The sequence below is a fragment of the Nycticebus coucang genome, chromosome X, assembly GCF_027406575.1.
Source record: "Nycticebus coucang isolate mNycCou1 chromosome X, mNycCou1.pri, whole genome shotgun sequence".
Lineage (NCBI taxonomy): Eukaryota > Metazoa > Chordata > Mammalia > Primates > Lorisidae > Nycticebus > Nycticebus coucang.
In genome coordinates this window covers 125,540,675-125,565,686 of record NC_069804.1, presented here as the reverse complement: position 1 = coordinate 125,565,686, position 25,012 = coordinate 125,540,675, and the positions used below count along the sequence as shown (strand labels likewise).

The 25,012-nt window shown below is 37.5% G+C and overlaps 1 protein-coding gene across 1 annotated transcript in view; it reads left to right on the top strand.

The window, feature by feature from the left end:
* Positions 1-5,421: 5,421 nt before the first annotated feature.
* HTR2C (5-hydroxytryptamine receptor 2C) overlaps positions 5,422-25,012 on the top strand; it is a 350,577-nt gene continuing 330,986 nt past the window's right edge. Inside the window, exon 1 of the mRNA XM_053581136.1 lies at positions 5,422-5,972. The gene's annotated coding sequence lies outside the window, so the exon portion shown is untranslated. The remainder of the gene's footprint in view (positions 5,973-25,012) is intronic.

The following is a 25,012-nucleotide window of genomic DNA, read 5'->3' as shown; positions in this document are numbered from 1 at the left end:
AGACTGAGACAGTTTTTGGGCATTCTGCAAGATTTTGTATTAAAAAGAACTTTTAAGGTCTTCACTAGCCATTGTGTTTCCCCTTTCTTCGCACATGAATCTGCTTTATAATATCCTCACCAATTGATTAACGCTTATAGGGTTGAACATCTCAATACTGGGGAACCCACTACCTCCAAAAACAGCTCATTATACCTTTGGCCAGTTCTAAATGCTATGACATCCTATATAGTCAGCAACTGAAGACTCCACCACTAATTTCAGCTTTATTCTTTTTCAGTTTCATGCTTATAGTTTCCTTCAGCTCATAAACACTTATTGAATGCTTGGTTTTTGTCAAACTCTTTGCTAGACACTGAGGGAAGAGATAACAAATAAGATACCTTGGGAAGCAAAACAAATCTACCTTTCTTAAGAAAATCCCTCAAATATTTGAAGTCAGCTAGCATGCATCCCAAGAGTCATGTCTTCCAGAGAATACAAACCCATATAAAATGATTCCAGCACCCTACTGACCTGAACATTCTTGTGAATGAACTCCAGTATTCTGATGAATGAATTCCAATCTTCATTCTTAATGTATATGCCTGGAAATACCAAATAGAGCCCAATTGTGTCCTTACTCTATGAAGCTGCAAAAGTACAAGATAGAATTAGGTTTCCCAGCAACCATATCACACCGAGGACTTGTTGATCTTGATGCCAGCTAAAATCAATAAGTATTTTTCCACCAAATGTTTCCAGTTTCCATGGCCTAAATTCGTGCAGAGACGTTCCGTAGCCTAATTCAGCATCTCGCATTTCTTTCTATTAAGTTTTATCTTGATCAGTTCGAAATGTCATGATCTCTTTGTATGATGGACCAATTTAATAAAATATCCTTTGTATTTGTATTCAGGTCATTGGAAAATTCAGGTTCTAGCAGTCCTGCCCTTCTTAGTCAAGGTTCATCCTAACCTCTTTTGCGTCAACAATAGTAGTTATCATTGTTATTTATATTCTTTTTCCCTATTATTAAGATAGATGTGAAGAAAGGAGATAAAGTTTATGATTGAGTAGACAGTTCTTAAAAGAAGAAAGGAAAGTATTACATAGCAATTCATGATGTTGTATGTACTTCATTTGAAATAATGTAATAATATTAATTTATAGATCAGAAAACTCAAGCCCATTACTTTACAGATGACTCTCAAATAATCAAATGTTTGATTACATGGTTACAGCCCTAATTACTACAGGAATAGGGAGCAGAGATTGAAGGGGTCTGAAAGAGTCAGAATAAGATATATAGGTAGCAAGACAGCTAGGGTTCAGGGACCCAGCAGTCTGGAGCTAGGACTGAAAAAAACATCACCGTTGTCATGACCTTTCAATCAGAGTTTAATTTAAACAAAAGATGCTAATTGACATCTTACTCATCCTAAGCTAAAAGACTGAAATGCATGCCCATAATAAAAAATGAATTCATTATTACATGAATGTGCTCCAAGACATACATATTTCTCTAAAGAATCAACATCAAAGTAGTTCCTAGCTTTCTCCTCCCAATACCTACACAGACTTGTGTGAATATTGTGATATATATATATTTGATTGCTAAAAGCCACACAAAATATATACTTGATTGCTAGAAGACTGTCAGATAAAATAAAATATATTCAGTAAGGTTTGTTGCATCACAGAAACACACACAGATTTTTAATTGTGATATACTTTTTTTTCCTCAGAAGTGGAAAAAAACATGTGACGGGACCTTCCAACTCCCCCCAAAGGTTTTCAATTTTTATTTCCTCCCATGAGAAAACCAGAATTAATTGTTGTTTTCCTCTAAAACAGGAGCTCTTTCCAAAAAGAAGTTGTACTCAGAGAAGTACTGACATGATCAGAGAGTGCCCCCTGCCTTCCAACACAGCACATAGAGTTCTACCGCTTTGCTTTTCATTAAAAATAATCCTACCAACTTTTTAAAGAAGACTTTGTCTATTATGAGCTATCTATATCTAAAATATTTTTCCCCTTGGCCATGCTTTGAGTAACAGGAAGACTGAAATGGGCAGTGTTAAATACTATAAAAGTTTATCTCTAGGTATGACATGCCTCAATGATGGATATTTGGGTCTGACAGTGGGTTTTTCAAAGGTAGAAAATGCTGGAAGTATATCTTGATACAGTTGTATCATTAGGATACAAAAAAGAAGAAATCTCTGGCTTTCAGAATTTTCTTTGAGACTGAAAAAAATAGGTAGAAGGATTATCAAAATGCCTTGCGTTTATGTTCTGTGGTACACAAACAAAAAATCTGGTAGAATTCTTGTGTAGTTTCTCTTAATCTGTGAAAATGTATACCTTCGAATACTTTGCTAGAATCTGGTCATTCATTTTTAAATTTATTTCATTCTGTCATCTTTTAGGTGTGTTAAAATAAGGCTGTCTGGCCAAAAAGGGAAATAATAATGAGAAGTAAACTTTTCCAGATGGTTACTATTATTTATAAGAAAGTTCCCGAAGTCTCAAGTTATGAGAAACTTTTTCCTACTTAGTAACAATCTTAATTCCTTCCTTAATTTTTAAATCGGAGTTTTGGAAATATACGTTTTTGAGTACGGAGGAAATCCCCAAGATTCAAAAGTAGGGAAAAGGCACATCTGTCTGTATCCTTACATATCCCAATGAGTTTGGGGAAACTAACCAGTGTTCCGGGGGGCACTGGGAATTTGTATCAAACCTTAAAAATTCACTGTAAATGAGTCCCCTTTCCAGAGACAAATTCCATACACCCGAGGAAGGGAAAGGAAACGGTGACCCGTCCCCGTCCCGGTCCGGGTTAGGCAGGGGTTCCATCCAGAAAACCTCTCTGGCAGTAACAGATTGCGCTGGCATATGCTTGTTTTAAGTTTGCTTTCCCGTATTAAATTGCGCTCTAAATTTCTCCTTACGCTATGTTTTCCCGGCAGGTGTCCCTTAGCTCCCCAAAGCCCATCGGATCTTCCAGAGCTTGGCGAAGCCGCAGCCTAGAGAACCCGAAAAGGCGGTAGGCGCGGCAAATGCCAGCCAAAGCCGAGCCAAAGCTCCGGGCTGAAACCGGTGCCTGAGCCCAGCTGCAATCCCGCTCGGGCTCAGTTTTACCCGCTCCCAGGCGCTCGGGGAGCGCGGCTCAAAGGTGAACTTGCCCGCCTGTGTCTACCCGAACTCCGAAGCTCAAGAGCGCTCCAGCACACGGCCCGGCTAGCTAACTTTCCCTCTGCTGCGCCGGAAACCTTCCCAACTACTGCGTGAGCTTCACCCCTGTCCCTGTCGGCACTTTTGCCTTTCCCTGGGGAAGGAAAGAACAGCCTAAAGAGTGACATATGCAATAAAAATAATCATTATTATTATCTCATCTTCATCCTCGTAATTTTTATTATTGTGGTCAATTTCTCCAAGCCGGTTCCCTTAACAGCTAGGTAGAGCGAACGGGTTTCCGCGGACGCTATCTTCTGCCGGCTACTCGTCAAAGTCCATTCTACCTTAATAAACATGTCCTAGGGATTTATATTTACATTGTTGAAGTAATATAAATGCCTTAGCCTCAGACAACTTAAATATAAATCCCGCCAGAAAAGGCGAGGCGGAGCTCTCACTGCACTTTCACGTTCACGCGGATCGAGAAATAGGACACTTGGGGAGTTTTTAAAGATGAGTGCTTAATTATTTAAAAAGAAGACGTACATATTCTCTTCGATGTTTATAAATTACTGTTCTCTAACAAAGCATTTCTAAAGATGCGAGCGTTGCACAGTAGGTGAACTTGGCAACGCCGCCGCTGCCACCTGTGCGGCATCATACCGTAGCATTCAACAGATGCTTCAAGAAAACTGCGATGGATTTTTGCTTTGCGAAACAGATCTTGGGTGTGGACAGTATGTTCCCAGCCAAATTAAATTTCAGAGCCCTGCAAAGTGTCTGAATTGAAAATGTATGGAGGGAATCATAAGTTTCCCAAATACCCCTATTGGAATAGGGCGAACAGTTCTTTTACAAATCTGGAAACGGAGGCACAGAGAGAAATAACTGGTCCTAAGTCATGCGGAATTAGGAAGGGATCCCACCCTCATCATTGCTCCCTCTATTCCTAACTTTTGGGACTACTGAGGCATACTTGGTCCCGGAGCGGCCGGCCACTGCCCTCTTTTCTGAGTTCTGGAGGGTTCGGTCCTCCAAGCGGCGGCATGGCCTCCTTGTGTCCTCTTTTATATAAATCGCTACTCTGCCCTCTAGTCCCAAGAAGCTGAACAGGAATCTCAGTCTTTTACATGGATCCAACTACCCTGGACAGCGAAGAAACAGTTTCCACCTTTCCCACCCACTGTGATTATTGGTGCATTGCCGCGGAGCCGGCCAAGACCCCGAGACCCCTCTCCTATTCTCATTCTCTCTTAGGAAAAATCTGCTCGGTCCCCCTTCTGGGTGGAAAAATCTCCATTACCAAGCTTGGTCTTGGTGCTTCTGAAGGGTCTTGGCTAAGGTGGTTCCATTCACTCCATTCACCCTTATCTGAGCTGCAGTCAGAACACCGCAGACACCTGCCTTGTGGTGCCTGGGAGCGATAGAGGAGAGCTCAACCTTTCGGGTTATAGCTTGGTATTCAGGCAGTTGCCAAAAGGTAGCTTTTGTGGCTCCCTTCTTGCCTTACTGCGTTGATCTGACTTGACAGACTTCCCACTGGGTGGGCAAACACCTGGCTAAGGGCCCTAGGCTCTGTGCAGTAGAGGGAGGTGGGATTCCCTCGGAAACCAAACCGAAGGAGCTGTCCTAAAGGTGTCTTTCTATCAAGGCCTGTAGTGTCAAGAAGGAAAGTAAACTGTGCCTTTTAGGGGCTTCAAGGTCAAGAGCTTTCCTTCCTCTGTCTTTGGGGCTGGGGGCAAAGGTGGGGAAGCGAGCCTTACTTAGAAAAGAGTTGTGGCATATTTACACACTATGTTTGACCTTGTAAACATAGTGCTTCAGTTGCTCCTGTTGAAGAAAGGGGCAAGAGTCATAGTGGAGACCCTCCAGGAGTGTTTCAAAGTTCAGTGTAACTTGGAAGACTCGGGAAACATGTTTACTGAAATAAAACATACAGGGGTATGTGTGTCGGGGGAGTAGGGGTATTTTTTGAATCTTTGAGAGTATATTATTGAGAAAGCCTCCCTCCACCCCAACTACCCATGCTGACCCCAGTTTACTCCAGTTTCCAAGCCCCATGAATCAAGTTAATCACCACCCCCACCCCCACCATGGGGTCTCGCGCCCCCTGCCAGCAGGCCCCAGATGCACCAAGAGACCGGTCCAAACAGGCCCTGGGCAACGTAACACTGAGCGCTGATTGGCTGCACTTGGCTCCTCCCCTCATCCCGGGTTTGGCCCAAGAGCGCTGTGCAGCTTCTCCAGAGCTGAGTAGGCGCTCTGGTGCTCGCCGAGGACACTTCCTCGGGTGCACAGACCTTTCTGATCCTGCCTTTGGAGCGGCTAGCCTCGGCTGCTCCATTGGCCTGCCTGCCCCTTACCTGCTGATTGCATATGAACTTTTCTTCTTTCTGCACACCGTTGTCGTCGGAGTCGTCGAGATCGTCGTGGAGCTCCTGTGGTGGCCTTGGTCCGTTTAGAATAGTGTAGTTAGTTAGGGGCCATCGAAGAAGAAAGAAGAAGCGATTAGTGCAGAGATGCTGGAGGTGGTCAGTTACTAAGCTTAGAGTAAGACAGGGAAGCGAAGAGAGCCAAACCTAGCCGGGGGACGCACGGTTGCCCAGTGGAGGTCGACTTGCCGGCGCTTCCCATCGCGCCGAGCTCCCTCCGTCCCTCATTCCCTCAGCTGAGGCGCGAGGTTGCGGCGCGCAGCGCAGCGCAGCGCAACCGACTGCTGTGGGCTCCGCTGGGCGATTGCAGCCGAGTCCGTTTCTCGTCTAGCTGCCGCCGCGGCGACCGCTGCCTTGTCTTCCTCCCGGACGCTAGTGGTAAGTTGGAGCCCCCACCGGCATTGATGGCTGAGACCCCAACGATTTAGGAGGGGGATGGGATGGGAGCGGGGAGCCGGGTCAGATCCCGGATGGTCGCAGCCTGCAGGACTGCACTGGCCCGGGCTAGGGTGTTGGGGGGAAGGGACTCTGAACACGCACATCGCGTGGACATTGAGTCTCTGGAAGGAAAGAGGGGGTTAGGTTCCACGGGAGAAGCGCTAGAATCTCGAAGATTGGGAGTGGGGACTTGAAATGAAGGCGCTGGGCGGAGGCGGGGGTCTGGAGAACCTGGCGCGGGGGACGCGGAGAGAGAAATGGAGGGCGGGGGTGGGGTCTCAAGAAGTGAGAAGGAGGAGGGAGAGGAGGGAAACTGAATGCTATGTCGCTGGGCAAAGGGTCGGGTTGCGGAAGATGCAACAGAGTTGGGGGATGGACTACATCTTTAAGAAATCCGACTGCAGGCAAGTGGGAGGGGGCGCAAGGCTTAGGACAGCGGGGGAAGGGGGACGCGAAGCATCCTCAATTATTTTCTCATTGAAAACCAACCCTAATTTTCTGGCGGGTCTTGGTGAATACCCATAACTCTGGGGAGATACACACTGCGGATGTGTCTTGGTCTAACAGCTGTTGACTGAATTTGAACAGCGCAGCTGATGGTCACGTAAGTTTAAGAGGACAGTATAAGGGCATCCAGTGAGCCTTTTTAATTCGCTTACCTAAGTCATTTGGTGACAGTTTTATATTTTGAAAAGGATTGCGCACAAGTCTCCCGCTATGCCTCTCCCGCGATGTCCCTTTACTCTCTTTAACCTGACAAGCAGTCTTTACAGCGCACCTTGGAATTGCTAAACGTGAGAACAGGTTGCAGTTCCTGATGCCACATAAAGTTCATCCTTTCAAAACATGTCTCTGTGTGTGTTTCTTTTCTGCGCCGTTCTCTTTACCTTTTTCTTCCTGTTGTAGTATTTGACCTGAGGTGAAAAACACTTTGCATTGCTTTCTAGACCCCTTTCTTTTAAGCTACATTGCTCCACACTCAAATTCAGCGAATGACACTAGGCAGTTACTGGATATCTAATTTGGTCGAGAATCACTGCCAGTATGGCGCAGCATCTTCATTAATATTTACAAGTCCCATTCAAGGAAGCCTCTGATCCTTGAGCTGCTAAGTGCATATGCCCCTTACCACATACCTTTTAGGCAGGATAACTGAGGGAAGCTCATAGGATTGAGCTAAAATAATTGCGGGGGGGGGGAAACGCTGCGCAGTGAGTAACCCCTGCGCTTTCCAGTTTGCAGACTGTGACCTCACATACACAGTGGTGAAAAAAGAAGTCTGGGTTTCAGGGTTTACCTTTTTTATTCAGTTTACCTATATATCAACCATTCTGACAATCAAAATATGAATGCAATACAAACAAGGTGTTATTGTGTAGTTGGCTACATATGGGTAGACAATGATAAAAGCCGAGTGACGTTCCCCACAGAAAATTATTTCTACCGAGATTATTACACCTCTTTTGCAGTGTTTAAATCACACTGAATATTGTCCTTTCAGAAAAGTATCATTTCCTTGGCACCTTGCTGTTTGGAAATCATCTGCGACCCAATTCCCTGCCTCACAGTGGAAGAAATTAAATAATATTTTGATACTTTGGAGGAGTAGGTTATAAGACATTTAACTATAGTTTTTTTTTCCCTAAATATGTTCTTCTGATCCTCCTCATGTGGGAAGAAAATATTTGTTTCATCAGAATGGTTTCTTTTCCTAATTGCTTCTATCATCTACAGCAACAAGTCCAACGACAAGTCCTCAAAAGGTGGGTAAGGCTTGAGTTTGCAATGTCAAGGTAGGATTCGCATACTTAAGCCAACAATGACAGGGTCTTTCTATCTGTATATTCTAGACAGGGTTATTAACCCTTCCTCTGCTTTCTTGAGTGGTTTATCTCCACCTAGAGATGTCATAGATGACAGTGATAACTTTCAAATACAACATGACAGGCTTTGACGCAGTATGAATTTATGAGAACAAAGGTGAGCACTGACATCATCGAGAACCTCTCGGATGCCAGATGTGAATCCAGCAGCATTACATATTATTTACACATATTTAAAATACGTAATTTCACATATCTTCATAGCAAGCCTACAAATGAGGAAAATATTACTATCCTCCATTTTATTGGTACCATTGGATTTTTTATCCTCCATTTCTCAAGATATTCTTGTACACTAATTTAAAAAAAGAGAATAAGAAATATTTCCTTGTGCTTTCAAGTCTACCTGGGAAGAATTTTTTTTCCTTTAGCAATAAAAGTAAAATCTAAAAAGCCTGACATTTAATGGATGAGCCCAACATTATAATTGAGTCAATCTTTGATTTTTGTACTGTTTAATTTATTTCCTTCAAATAATAGTGATACTGCTCTGACTAAGGGAAATAAAAAATTAAAACAAAACTTGAGGAAGGGATTATCAATAATCAATATTAAGTATCCCCACATATTCTTATTAAATTGTCCAAGACCCAAGGTTGAAGAAGGATGCAATTTGCCGAGCCGGCTGAAAAATAATAAGTCCAGAGTTCTAATGGCTCCTGAAGTTCCAGACTAATTGGCTAATATCATTAAAGAGCCTCTTACCATCTCACTTTTGGATCACCTCACAAAGTGAGGATGTATGCACATGTCTTGAGATTATTTTAGTAGACTATCTGATAGAGCTTATTGTTGTCTGGCAGAAGAAATGCTAAATTATGTCCCACTAACTACAGGAGAAGCCATGAGAAAACTAGGAAAACTTGAACATAAATTGAAGCTAATATTATATTATTACAATATATTATATCACAATAAATATAGTGCAGATCAACATATTAACCCCACCTAATTTTTGTGAAACAGATGATTATTAATTACTTTGAAAATGTTTAATTATTGCACAAAGAAATATTTATTATTACTTACTAGTGAACATTCCAGGATACCTACATTATTTTATCTACCTACTGTACTGCTGAACCTCACAAAGAAATTGCCCATCACCTGGTTAATGAGTGTTCAATCTGTTGATCTCTTCACCACTGCCATTCTTCAAAACATTTTAAAAAGGCTTTTTCACAAACTGAGAACATTGCTGCAAGACATCCTGGTAATCTCCATTCTAGACAAATAACATTGAAACCAACAAAGAAGTTCAGCTGTACCACCATTTAGCCTTTCACCAGCAGATTTAATATGAATGCTCACCTGCAACAAGACTTTGACAATCACTTCTGACCATTTAATGCGCAAATGGTATAGTGTACGCAGGATTTCAAGTAAGATGCACATGATCTGGAATCTTAATTCTGGTTTCTCTCCCTCTACCCACCACCTCTACTTCGTCTTGTTTATTTGTTCCTCTCAGCTGTGGCTAAGACTGTGTTAGCTGTAATTTCTTAAGATACTTGCTTATTACCTCACTGTACATGTAGGTGGCCTTTGATGCAATCTTGTTAATTAGAATAAACCTATTCATAGATGACCACTTACCTTGTCTAATTTGGGAAGCACTAGAAAGGCCTTTTGGACCCCAAACTAGTAGCCTTCATAGTTTTTATTCCACAATCAGGAATTTCCTTCTTTAATCTTAGTCATTGTCTTCTTTAAATACAAATATTAACTTAAAAAAGTAACATGTTGTTATTATTACCTATTAACAAAAAGCATAAATTTATTGACAGCTGTCAGAAAGCTGTAAGGACTGCATTGTCAAGTAACATGGATATTTAAATTTAATTAAATTAGATAAAATTATAGATGTGGTTCCTTAGTCTCATGGACCACCTTTAAGCCACTCATAGCCACATGCGGCTAGTGGATACTTTCTGGGGACTGTGATTATAGACCCCCTCCATCACTGAAGAAAGTTCTATTCAATAGCAATGTACTAGAAATCAGGGACCTTTAACTTCTTCACTGTACCTTTTTGCCTTGACCCAAACCTGTTTTGCTTTAGAGGAGAAGCATTTCTACTTCATAACAAGTCTTCCAAGTAGAGGAAATTAATTCCCATCCTCTACCCCTTCTTACTTTATTAATCTTCTTACTATTTTTCCCTATCTGTGAAGAAAGGCTTAAAGTAAGATTTGAAACACTCCTGCTTACATTTTGTTTTGAACTTCCAAGTCATGGGAACATATCTCTTTTACTTTTATTCAAACAGTCCTTTATTGAAATTTAGACCATATTCTAGCATTTCTTTCTTCTTTCAGTTGTCTATACCTTCATTGAAATTTTTGGCACCTGGCTGTATATTACTGTTCATTTTTTATTTTCCCATTCTCTGGAGACTTAATATTCATGAAGATTGACACATAACCATCTAGCCTCATAACTCTCTGGCCTCTTGTTTTCCATTGTCCTCGGCTTCAGGCCCATGGTCATACCTGAAATGTATTCATTCCTAAAATTTTAATTTTCAGAAATATGACTCAGACTATGATTTTTCCCACTTTGCCTATGGCTACTGGTCAACTTCATTGAGACTTCTGGACCCTCCCCAAAGCCCCTAGTTATGATGTCCTCTCTCTTATTCTTCCTAGTCTGACCCCTATGTTAGTAATGCTAATGTTTCTCATTGTAACTCAGAGTGTACACTCCCCAGTGCCCTTCTGCTGCCCCCACTTTATGCCTTCCTCATTTAAGGTTCATGTACCCTGTTTTCTACTTTAATTGCTGAGCTTTAATTGAGAAAAAGTAACCCTATCCAGTATTTTCTTCACTCTCAGCTGGGCCCTCAGTACTGTTCAGCAGTCCTTTCATATGTCCTTAGTCAATTCCCTGTCTTATATTCTCAGACACATATTCCATCCTTATATTCCACCATTTTGCCACTCTTCTCAACTTTTGTATTCCAATTTCATACCCTCTACTCTCAGCAATCTTATTTGCATGCTTCACAGAAGCTATAAAGGTGTGTAAGCTAAATTTTCCCAACTTCTTAATTCAACCAAGGGCACTAGGTTGCTGGAGTTTGAGTTTGAATGAACTTATAGTCATGTCCTAAGCCATAGACACACATATTTAGTATTCCCATATCTTCATGTGGAAGAGCCATCTTTTGAAGCCTTTAAGGGAAAAGAAAAGGCATGTAAACTGTTACAATTCAGCTAAAATTTCACCATGGCGTTGCAAAGACATACTTTGAAAGCAGATAGGTGGTCAGCAATGGCCATTTCATCTGCTCCAAGTTCCTAAAAGTGTTATTCATTATTCAGGACTGGACGACTGTAGGAAGAAAACATTCTCTGGTAAACCATAAAGGGAGTAGTTTCTGATCAAAGGAGTGAGCAGTAGAGAAAGCAGAACTTAGAACATGAGTTCAAGGCACCATGCTGATGACTGGAACTACTGTTCCAGGTAGTTAGCAGAGCCTGGGAAGGAAAAGGTGAGTAGTGAAAAAAAGCAAAGCAGCTTGATCGAGAGTGAGGCAAGGAGGGTGAGCCTTCAAAACTGAAAGAGCAATAGTGGCAGGGTGCATAGTAGTCTCAATATAAAAATAAAAGTGAAAACTGAGCAACACTAAAAGACAATGTCAACTAATATCTAGACTAGAATATCAATGAACAAACTGCTTAGGGTTTCCCTTGTTTCATTTGTCTTCTTTAAAGTTATCATCAAATGCTGTGAATAAATGTCACAGCATTCAAATCTTTTTGTAACCACATTTTAAACTCACATATCTCCCATTTTATCTCAGGAATCTAGACTCACTCATTATTTTTCAAGTATAAATTTCTGTAATCAAGACAGGAAGACTTGCCCAAGTAGCAAGCAATTTTTCTTCACAAAAGAGGTATAAAAGATAATAATGGTTGTTGTTTATTGAAATGTACTATGTATGACACATCTAAAAGGTTTACATGTATGTGTATTTACTCCTAGAAGCCTCACAACTACCCTATGAGAGTGTACTACTATTATCCCAAATTTGCAGATGGGGAAACTGAGGCACACAACGAGGTTAAATAATCTGCTCAAACCAAATGAACAAAACCAAATCTGAAAGCAGGCAGTTTTGATTTCTGAGGCCATGCTAGTAAGCAGTAAACTCCATTCCCTCTGTGTAGAAATTGGCTAATTTTTCTCTCATACTGTAGCCACAGTCTTTGGACAGAACAGATTTGCTTGTGAATGTGACAATACCCCTTAATCTATGAGATGCTGTTTGGATGGCATAAGATAGACGTGTAACATTTCACCTAGAGATTCAGCTACCAATAAAAATAGAGCAAATGAGAAAGTACTGTTCATGCTGACAGACTGAGTGACAAGAAGCTGAGTGAAGCTCAGGGGAGATATAGAGATAATATAAAAAGAAAAATGAAATCAGGAAAATAATGCTGTTATATGTTTAGGTAACTGGATGGAGCAGATATGACTACAGTGAGCTGAACACGTGTGTGTGTGTGTGTGTGTGTGGTCTGTAATATACGATAACACCGTGACAGAAGTCATTTGTATTTGGTCCTTTGTATAAGGTTACTTACTTGAAATTCAAGCAAGAAAATTAAGGTCCTGAAGTTCTGGGACTAGAGCAAAAGAACGGTCATTAAAACTTGTTCATCATGGATCAGAGAGGTTTGAAGTGTTGCCTGATCCCATTTGTCATGTATTATCTTTCCACAATTGAAGAAAAAATTAATTTCATAACTATGACTTGGAAAATAGGTGCTATAAAAAGTAGTTGTCAGTTTTTTAGTTTGCTCATTTGAGCCCAGGAAGAAAACATATCAGAGTATAAGACCTGAACTAAAGTCAATGCAGGGATAAAACAGCCTAAATGCCCACCAACCCAGGAATGGATTAACAAGCTGTGGTATATGTATACCATGGAATACTATTCATCTATTAAAAAAAATGGAGACTTTACATCCTTCGTATTAACCTGGATGGAAGTGGAAGACATTATTCTTAGTAAAGCATCACAAGAATGGAGAAGCATGAATCCTATGTATTCAATTTTGATATGAGGACAATTAATGACAATTAAGGTTATGGGGGGGAAGGAAAAGCAGAGAGAGGGAAGGAGGGAGGGGGGCGGGGCCTTGATGCATGCTACACCTTCTTGGGGCAAGACCTGATTGCAAGAGGGACTTTACCTAACAAATGCAATCAGTGTAACCTGGCTTATTGTACCCTCAATGAATCCCCAACAATAAAAAAAAAAGAGCATATTTACTAAAATTCTAAATACGTTTAAAGGCTTTTTAAAAGTAAATTTTTAACAAAGCAAAAGCCAAACCAAAGACTTCCATTTATCACTTTCATTTTGAAATGACACAGAAACCATGATTTGCAATTCAAAAATAATTTATTGCTAGAAATACTGGAGCAAGAATGAGGGAGTCCAGTACTGTAGTATGTAACACCCCCTCCCAAACCTATTAGAGTTCTACCTGATCTCCAGGTCTGGTTCAAGCTCTGGTTCAAGGTCTGCATGAAGCTTGTGCTGACCAGCCCACATATTTGGCAAATGCCTTGCTCATAGTACATAATCAATTAATATATCTTGATTGGTTATATTACCACTCTTAGGAACCTAGGTTCCAATAGTTAAAATAATGGTGAAAGAAGATGAAGGCAGAGCTAAGGAAGAATTTTTGTCACTTTGCACGGTAATATTTAAGGCATCTAACAGAATAACAAATTCCCCTGAAATGACTTCAGGCAATCTCTCTGAACATATTTTAGGGCAATTAAAAAATCATAAATCTTCTTCAATTAGGTTAACTTTAGTTTTATTTTCCATTTCACAGTGAAATATACCATGTTATATCCAAGGTGTTCCCAGTGTTGCCCTGAAAGTCACTATACATATTTTTACAACATTTTACAAGGAGATTATCATCATGTAGAGGATATTTTTTTGTAAATATTTTGTAATAAATATTTTGTAAATAATTTGTACATTTAACTACAATTTTGCATCTTTCTTATGTGAGGAGGCTGTAGAGGCAACGTTGTGGGCACCCTGTGTAGGTAGGTATACAGAGATATGAGAGAGAGACCATTTTATTGGCCACATGCATGTACAGTGAATATATGATCAAAGTTTAGGATGAGTTCCTCATTCTGGCTATAGAATTTCCTTATCTTTTAGCCTTGAATTAGGAAAGTCAAAGGGCTACACACATTTTGTTGATGGCTCAAAGTAAAGCAGAACTTCTCTTTTTAAAATAACAATTTCTAATTGCCTTTTCAGCAAATACATTTATAAGAATGAGCTTTATTGCCTTAATTTTGTAATGGTATAGCAAATAAGAGGTTATTGTTAATGAAAATTTCTTTGAGTGATATGATCATGAACCTACTAGATTTTTTTCATCTTAGATTAAACAGTGAATGTAATGCTTTGTGGCGTGTAGGTATTGTTCCAGCACTTTTGGTTAGTCAATGGCTCCCAGAGGCCTAATAGGCCCATGTCTTTTATTTTCAAAAGTAACATTAGTCTAAAATAGATTCAGGGAGAGGTTGATAACTTTCTTCTTGTTGGAAATAAAACAAGGGGGATCTGGTATCTTTCCAACAAATATTTTTTAAACCAATGTTGTAAGAAAGCAGAAATAAGTTACTTTCTCAAAATCATTATTTGTCTAGTCCTACATGCTTCTATATTAATTTTTAAAATCACAATGCATATGAGAAGGAAATTGTATGATAGAATTATAAGATCAAAAAACTACTTATTGTTATAATGACTCTTGCTCTCCAAAACCTTAAGTTAGCAAGTGCACATTCACTATTTTAGAATTATTACTCTCTTCTCATTGCATAAACTATCTCAATTTTTGCTGCTTCTACTATCAAAATTCAGCCAATTTTCTACTTTTATGTTAATTTGTCTATAAAATTAACTGTCTATATTTATCTGCCAAATTAGTCAACTATAAGATGAACGTAAATAAAAAGCCTGCAAGAATTACAGAATTTCAACCAGTAAAGTTTATTGAGGGCCTAGTATACATCTAACCTAACACTTTGTTAGATGCCAGTGAAATGATAAATGTATTAAACAATACTTCACCATAGAAACTATTAAGTCCTGTTAGAAAAGGCAATTCCGTGTAATAATATCGTTTTGCAACTTATGGTACAGGCAACATTAATTTCCCTCTTTTCTACTCTTCCACTCAGGATGAATGAAGGAAAAAATGGACCAGTCACTTGCTTAACTTGGGCCTCAGTTTTCACAACTCCCAAATAAGAGCCTTGTACTAGGTGATCTTTCTGTAAGGATCCTTCATGCTAACCTATTTGTTATAGACAAATACGGAATACAGACCCACTTCCCTCAGGTGATAAATGTAAGTTAGAGACACAAATTATATGACATATTAAAAAGAAAAGAATATGGATAAAATTTCCACAAGTTTTAAATTCAGAATGTAAGACTTAAAAGCATTCAAATCTTAAGAAGAATATGCATTGCTATAAACTGTTTTCATTTTTGTAACCTTAGATTTATACTTTTCTTCTAAGTATCATTTTTTGAAGAGCAGCCAAATTTATTCAAACATAGTGGATATTCTAATTTCTTGATTATGAGTGAAATAAGATCAAATAAAAGCTAATTAAGTTCTGTAACATAATAGACAATGCATTTATGACAGCATTCACAGTGTTAGAAATTATTAGTAAGGACTCTACCCTTGCTCCCAGGTTTCTTTATTTTCTTGTGATAATTGAAATAATGTTTGTTCTTTATGCCTTGAAATTATTTTTGAATCACCTTTCTCCATAACTCTCAAGTTAATCCATTAGTACAACTACGGAATTATTTTTGAAAAATGTTCAAACATGCCACTTTTTCCTTTGTTATGTTATTATAGTCTCTTAGAATTAGTAATTTAAAATTCAATTCAGACAACACCCTACCCCATGTTTGAACTTTGCACATCCCCTGATCTCATCACAGTGGTGTGAAATATTGCTGTCCATCTCCTGGACAAAGCATTATAAGGTTAATAGTAACCAGATGCCAAAGTAGCTGTCAAATACCACAATGAAATCAAGGAACTAAAAGGTGGTTTAGGAAGTAATGAGCTTCAGGTAATGAGGATATTGGGAAAGGACTGCAGACAAATCCTCATGCTTAATTCAGAGAAAGATACACTATTTCAGCAGAGAGGTAGGGGAGAATGGTATTATACAGACTACACATCCAAGAAGCAATGTTGAAAATTCAAGTGTGTTATGATTTTGTACATACATTGTAAAATGACTATTGGCTATGTAAAAATATCATGTATGTTATACCCACATACGTAGGAACACCAGAATTTCAATTTTCAATTTTTAAAAATAATCATCATCTTTATTGTGTGCACTACATATGTAGCACTTGGCATCCTGTATTGCACTTTATTGTCGCTATTTGGTTTTTAACATATATTTTAGATGTCAGTGACTTGCATCTGCCAGGAACGGTGGTAAAGGTTTTATGTGAATTATCTCACTTTTTAATTTGAGTCTTCTCTTTCCTACTGACTTACAAATTCATGTAAAAGAAAGATTATATTTTATTCATGCTTATGGTCCCCAAATACACTTCGTGTATATTATTACACATTGTGGGTTCTCTAAATATATATTTACTTAATAATTAATATATAAAAATGCACGACCACCCTGGAAAGGTTTATATAGTGTGAATTTAGAATTAAATGACCTGAGTTCTAGTCTTTTATGAGCTTCTATGTCTTTTAACAGATTAAAAGAGTAAATCAGACTGTATGGTTACCACGACTATTTCAAATGCTACGAGCTTATGGAAATATAATAACGATGGTTTTCTAGCTCTGAAAATCCACTTCAAATAATGATATTCATGTTAGATGATTTTTATAGCCCAGACAATAAAGGTCATGACTCTTTAGCTACATAAGAAATTCCTACACAAGCTAAAGGTAGTCCTCAATTAGGATCTTGAACTTGTCATTTTCCATTCATTCCAGGGCCCTACATTTGAAATGATTCGTGTCATAAAGATTACTGACTGAATTAAAATGTCTCTTCTTTTTTTTTCTTTTATCACTTAAATTTAGCATATCATTGGCTATCAATAATAAACATAATCATTTTAAGTGGTTTCAATTAAATTGTGCAGCTACAAACCCTACACAAGGGAAGTTATTTAGTGATGTGAAAAGTTGGAGAATACCCTGCTGCCTTTTCAAAAACCACTAAGTCATAGCATATATACTTTTTTTTTTTTTTTTTGAGACAGAATCTCACTTTGTCATCCTGTGTAGAATGCCATGGCGTCATAGCTCACAGCAACCCCAAACTCTTGGGCTCAAGCGATTCTCTTGCCTCAGCCTCCCAAATAGCTCAGACTACAGGCCACAATGCCCTGCTAGTTTAGGGGAAGGGGGTGTTGTAACTTTAGTAGATATGACCACTCTGGCGCAGGCTGGTCTTGAACTCCTGAGCTCAAACTGTCTGTCTGAGCCTCCCAGAGTGCTAGGATTACAGGAGTAAGCCACCTCACCCAGCCTATATCTTATATTCTAGCAGATTAAAACTAATTTCTTTAAGATACTGACATGTTGCTAAAGAAAAATTAATCATTTTTTTAAATAGGATTTCTAAAAAGATTTCTACTCATCCCAAATGGTAAATCATACCATAGTAGATATTTCTTTTTGGGGAGGAGAGGTGGAAAGGTTTACAACATCTTTAAATTTTTAAATGTTTACTAAATATACAGAAGTTGAAAGAAAAGAAAAGGTTAGATGGGTCAAACTGCTTTGGTGAAACTTGTTTTGAGAGGACAGCAATGTATATATACATATAATCCCAGTGATTCAGATTATCAGCCTTTCAACATAGATAATTCCACCCAATGATAAAGAAGGAACTTGGAGATACTTCTGTTTTCCAGATAAAAAACTTCATTATTTTAATTCCTGTAGCTATAAAGACTTTAGGAAGAGTAAATACATATGATATGGAGAGATGTCCAAATTCCTTGCTCTTACTACATATTTGTTAGTGTAGATTTTTTTAAGAGTCATCCTAATTTCTATTTTATATTCTTCCAGCTCTTTTTTGTGTTTCCTATTTCATATATTTTTTAACTGTTCATCATTCTCGATTACAGATTTTTTCAACCTCAGAGCTATTATTATACTCTCTTTCCCACGTTTTTCCTCCACATATTTTATATCACCATATTTTTCAATGCAGAATGTGCACATTTGCCCAAATATTTGAGGGAAAAATAAGGATGCACATTATGCAGGATGTCCCAAAAGTCACCTTACATAGAGGAAAATAGCAAATTATAGCTAAATGTACCTTTGGTTATAAAACTTTACGAAGATGTGGCCAGCACATAGAGAATATTTTGTATATAAAACAGGTACCTAAATATAAATAAATAAAAATTTAAGCTAAATAATTAGAACAAAAATATATTTTCCAAAAAATATGGGTACACATTATACATGGGCACTCATTATACATGGGAAAATATAGTATTTTCTTTTTCTTTTTTTTGGAGTTTTTGGCCAGGTCCAAGTTTGAACCCACCATCTTCCATATATGGGGCCAGCATCCTACTCCTTTAAGCCACAAGGGCTGCCCCCAAATATAGTATTTTCTAACAAAAGCAACATACAGCTGGACATGTTTAACAGTATAATTGCAGAACACCCTTACTATTAACATACCTACTTTTTTCACCATAATAAAATTTATACTTGTAGATATTTTAGAGTTTTCCTTTATCTTCCTCATTTCTTCCTTTATTTAATTTTCAACATAAGAGAAAGTTAGTTGGGGCCAGTATTATTACATTGATTACACAAATGAGAAAAGGGCAATAGAGATTAAATTACTTATCCAAATTCACACAGAATTAATTATACAACTAGACTCAAACAAGCCCACACTTTCTCGTTCAAATTTCCATTCTCTTTCCAGTACTCTCCCCCCCTCTAGTGTCATAGATATTTAATTCCAGACAACCTTACATGTTCACAAAGAAAAAATGAAATTAAGAAATTCAATATAGATATTGTGTGTGTGTGAGTGCGTGTGTATCTATGGAGAGAGAGAGACAGAGGATCGTGTTACTCTGGGATGATTAAAAACATATGATAAATGTTGATATTTCTACAAAGAAGTAGACATCCATTTGCATATGTTCAAGGTTTGAATAAACATAAGTTGATTGATGAACAATATGACAAATGAAAATCTAAAAGAAAAAATTCCACGTAATTTTCTGCCAAATAAATTGGAAGGCTGGGTATCCCATATACTTTAGTCAAGCAAGGTTTCCTGAAAGTCAGTCAAGTCCTGTTTGGTTACTCCTTCAAATTTTTTCAAAAGAATGCTTCAATTTATTATGAACTTCCCCCCTTACTTTTATATCTATTAGCCTCACTTCTGTTCACATTTCTTGTGATATCTGGAATCCAGGTAACAGAGGGCATCTTCTATGTTTCAAAATATCATTTTCTAATACTTGTATTTACTGCAAACATTGCTACCTTGCTCACATGCCCAGTATATTTTAAGGATTTAAATTTGTGTTGGTATAAAATAATTTCAAAAGGATTATTCAAACTTTTGTCTGCAGTCCTATCTTCATCTGTGGTGTTTAAGGTTGCTGTTGATCTAAGTCATCTTGTAGATTTATATCATCATCATTATCTAAGAAATATTTTTTGATGCTTAATTATACCTGACATTGTAAAAAGATGGCAGTGAATATAGCACTTGTTCTTAGAGTCACAGAACTGTCAAGCCAGGATGTAATGAAGATTTCTTGTGTGGTATGGTTACTACTATTAAGGAACTTACATTTTATTTGGGAAGATAAACTACATTGACATGCATCAAAAATCACAGCATTATGTGTATGCTGAAGTTATAAATTGTGTTCTATGTACAAATGAAGAAAGAGAGCCAATTAAGATAATTTTATTGGAATAGGTAAGAACGGAACTGGAGCCCAAGGACACTAGGGTTTGAACTGACAAATTCAAAAGCTGTGGAATAATCATGTTTCACAGTGGGAGAAAAGATAAATTGGGAACTAGGTAGTGGTAGGTTAGAGAGTGACCTTTGACTTGAATATATTTAAAATAATGGTGAGAAATGCACCATCAGATGTTCTTCGAAGAGCTAGAAAAAAATACTGAATTTCTGGAGAAGTGTCAGCGCTGGAGATAAAGGAATTTGGAGCAATACTCACTATACTGGTTTAGCTGAATTTCAAAACTTTCCAAGGAAAAGTTTGTAGAGAGAAGAGAAAAGAAGTTCAAAGATTAAGCATTCATTATTTAGAGCTTTGGGGAATATTGAAGGATCATATTTTTGTCAGAATATTAAAAATGAACCCTTTCTCAGTTTTCTCCCAGCATTATACATTACTACATTCAAGGATTGTTAAGATTCTGCTCTGTGCAAGACATTTGACAGAGTACTTCAGACCTTCCTGGAAGAGTACACGATACTTAATTCTAATCCTCAGTAGTTTAGAGTCTAATGAGTAGTTGGCGATCCAGTAGAAGCTCTCTATGGAAAAGATTTGGCAGAAAAAAAGTTACTACTAAATTTAGAGAAAAATCAGAGAGCAGAGTAGATAAAAAAGAGATTATATGGGATGAAAGTACTGCTAGAAAGATCTGTTTGCCCCAAGGCCCAAAGAAGGAATATAAATTTGGATCAACTCTCTCAGGTGCCATTTTCTTTTTTTTTTTTTTTTTAATTTCTTAGGGGTAATTTAATCTGGCCTCTTTTCTTTTTTTTTTTATTAAATCATAACTGTATACATTGATATGATCATGGGGCATCATACACTCGCTTCATAAACCATTTGACACATTTTTATCACAGTGGTTAACATAGCCTTTCCAGCGTTATCTCAGTTACTGTGCCAAAACATTTACATTCTACATTTACCAAGTTTCGCAAATACCCCTGTAATATGCACCACAGGTGTGATCCCACCGATCCCCCTCCCTCTACCCACCCCCCCCTTTCCCACTTCCCCCTATTGTTAAGTTGTAGCTGGGTTATAGCCTTCATGTGAGAGTCCCAAATTAGTTTCATAGTAGGGCTGTGTACACTGGGTACTTTTTCTTCCATTCTTGGGATACTTTACTAAGAAGAATATGTTCCAGCTCCATCAGGTGCCATTTTCACTATCACTTAAACATATAGTGACCAAATCTCTTTTTACAGACTCATAGAAATTTCAGATGAATAAGCCTTTTGTTTAAAAAAAATGTCCATGGGTCTGTAGTCATTTTTGCTCCGTCTTGCTGCTCTTATGCTCTAAACTTAACAAAAAGTAAATCAATCAGCAAACAGGAATTAAGTACCATCTGTGTGTCTAACAATAGATTAGGTTAGTTGAACTAAGAAATGGAAAGAGTAAGGTCCCTTACTTATTATGTGAATTACTTATTATTAGGAAGCCTTTAGATATCTGAATTATACCTTGGCTTATATTACATGTAAGTGAATAATAAGCTATAGATTAGACCTTCAGATAAAATCAGTTCTTTGAATTACAAGTGACTGTTAGTCCCCCCCAAAAAATGTTTTTTAAGATTATTTTGAGGAATATTAGCAAAGCATTTTATTATTCCTAAATTCATGGATGAAGTTATGAAAGTAACAACCCAATAAGTACTAAGCATTCTAATAAAGAAATAGAACTAAAGTATGCTGATTACATTTGTTGGTGACTTAATATTGCTTATGTTTTAAAGATGAATGAAAGTAAGACTTAGAGAGGGTGTCTGATCCGCTCCAGGTCACACAGCTAATTATTGGCAAAACTACAGAGAGAAACCAAATCACCTAACTCTGAGATCAGGTTCTTTTCCACCATGGTTCATTGCCTCTTGAAGGCTATGTGGCATATTAAATGAAAGCCTCTAAAAATTTGACTACATCATACGTCCTTGAGAATCATGTCATGCTTAATAAATTCAGAATGAACAGAAAGAACATTTGCATTCCTGGCTTCAAAAATTAGAAAGTGAATACAAGTATGTGAGTATTTTCAAAATTATGACTTTTATTTTTACTGACATATAGGTAGAAAATATGTACCATGTGTGTATTATATAATGAGCCTATATAATTACAATGAGAAAGAAACATGCAAAAGACAAGCAAGAATATTTCTGTGAGGTTTGAGTTAGATGGCTGACCATTTGACAGACACGTGCACCTATGTATGTTAGCCTTTCCCAATTTATTTGAGCAACTGAAATCTGAAACAGTTCAAGGCTGGGTGCTTCCTTTCTATAAATTTCATCTCTTAAAACATACAAATGCAAGCATGAGTCACTAGCTACAGAGTCCCAGACTTAATCCATTATGTCATTTTTATAAGGAAAGAAACCAGTGACCTTCATGTGGTTTTGAGGAAAAGGACTCTGTGAACTACAGAGTATGTGAAAGATGAAATCATAATATGAACAATCAAATGATTTCAATGGCAAGATCTACAAGGTAAAAAATAAAGTGTGTTTTATAGAATGAAATTTTTTTGCTTCTGAGAGTCTTCTTCCATAATTCACTTGGATGTGCCCCTTCCATATAGTCCGTTGATTTGAAACTAAATTGAAACATTTATGTATCTTCCAATCAAAGTTTAAATAGTTAACTTTCCTTGGGTGTGCACAAAAGAAACAGTTACAAGGAGGAAAGCGCATAGCCCAAGATAATCCTCAGTGTATGTTTGGATTGCTGGATTACATTTTCTACTTAATCTTTTGCCAGAACTTTTAAACTATAGCATTAATGAAGTTATTATTTATTTATACCATTCATTCTAGTAAATACAGAGCAGAATCTCTGAGGCAGGAGGAAGTCCACAGAGACTAAGAAAGAATAAATGGAAACAGGGAGAACTTGAGCCACATGCTTAAACACACAGAGAATGAGGCGTGGAGCCCACATTCAAATCTTGGTCTTTCTGACTACAGAAGTAATCCTTTCTCCATAGCCCTTGATTAACAGCCTTAAGTTTTAAGAATATGACATATACCTCCGTATAACTTTTCCTTAGTCAGTTACGATGTTTTCAAAGAACTAAATGAACAACAAGTCAGGAAACATCGTTCACATATCAGCCCCTATGAATCAATAATGTGTCTATTTCAAAAATCTCAGTTCATTTTTAGAGGTGAGGAAATAGCTGTTTACGAATTAATAGAAAAAAGATTGGAAAAATGTGCATGCTCTTATCTAATCATAGTAATTGGCAGTGAAATAGGAAAACAGAAGAAGTGAACCATAATATTTTTAAGAGGCCAGAGATATTCACCTAACATTCCTTCAAATCACATTTACTGAGACAGAAAAGGCATTTATAATAAATAACACAGGGAATATTTCGACTGAATATTTTATTGAAATTCCTCTCCATACATTTTTTGTAGCATAATGAATGATTCTATTTTAATGTGATTTCATATATAATGATCAATATATTTTCATAATTTAACAAGCTCAAATCCAAACATGGCACCTTCATTTTAAATACAAAGCATACTAAAGTCCAATTTTAAAGATCCATTTTATGCATTTGTTAACTTTGAAATGTTTTCCTCTGATATGTAATTCCAGGTTGATAATATATTTTGTATGGAGGTTGTTTTTTTTGTTGTTTTTTTTTTTTTGTATTTTTATAATGAGGCTTGTCACTTCAAGCTGAATAAATATTATGACTAGATTTTTTTAAACAAAAATAAGGCATATCAAACAAATCCACCTGCTATCTGAGAATATTTTAAGAATCAGTTTCCAATACTATTCAGAGCAAAGGCCTGTAGAGTATTTAGTAACTGTCACTAGTTTTTAACTCCATTCTGAATTCATTAGCTTTAAAACTTGTTGTTTTTAAAGAGAATCACTATGCTGGTAGATTAAAGCAAAAAGAGATGAGGGCCCAGAGCTGTGTCTCAAACTTGTCATTTTAGCACTTTGGGAGGCTGAGACGGGTGGATTTCCTGAGCTCAGGAGTTCAAGACCAGCCTGATCAAGAGCGAGACCCCATCTCTAAAAATAGCCTGGCATTGAGGTGGGCATCTGTAGTCCCAGCTACTTGGGAGACTGAGGCAAGAGGATCACTTGAAGCCAAAGAGTTTGAGGTTGCTGTGAGCTATGACACTATAGTGTTCTACCGAGGGCAACAAAGTGAGACTCTGTCTCAAAAAAAAAGAGAGAGAGAGTTGAAAGGAAGAGATAGGTTTGAATAACAAGGTACAGAATTGCCCAAAATAACCTTTAATGAATATCCACTGTGAATAGAAAAGTTAAGAGTGTCAAACACAATCTTTGCCTGAGATAAAGAAGGTATGACATTTCTTGTACTTCTGCATACTTATAGACTGGACAGTTTCTTCACCAAAGAAGTCAGCAGCACATATTGGTTCAGTGTTAAGATCGATCAACAATTAAAAAGAATCACCCCCAACAGAAAAGTTTGTATCATTCTGATTATACACGACCACTGAATGTTTGCTGATGTGAGAAAGAGGAAAGATAAAAATTAACCTTTGGATCTTATTCAATTTGAAAAGATTTCAGGGCGGTGCCTGTGCCTCAACAGAGTGAGGCGCCAGCCCCATATGCCAGAGGTGGCAGGTTCAAACCCAGCCCTGGCAAAAAAACTGCAAAAAAAAAAAAAAAAATTCACAATGACTTGGTTGTTTTTCCATATTTGTCATAACTTGAGATTTTCTTATTAATGTCCTGCTCCAGCTTCAATGTTACTATGAAAATTGGATGCCTTTTGTATACATACAAAAAACATCAGATATTAGGATTATTTTTGACTAAAATCTGGCCTTTTGTGAATCTTAGATGTATAAAATGCTTACACTTTTATAATGTAAAGTTAATGTATTTCCCAATGGATCTGTAACAATACAATCAGGCAATTTTTCAAAGGGGACCTTTTCATAGGAACCCCATTATTTCTTTAGAAATCGAAGTTCAATGTGATTATGTGTT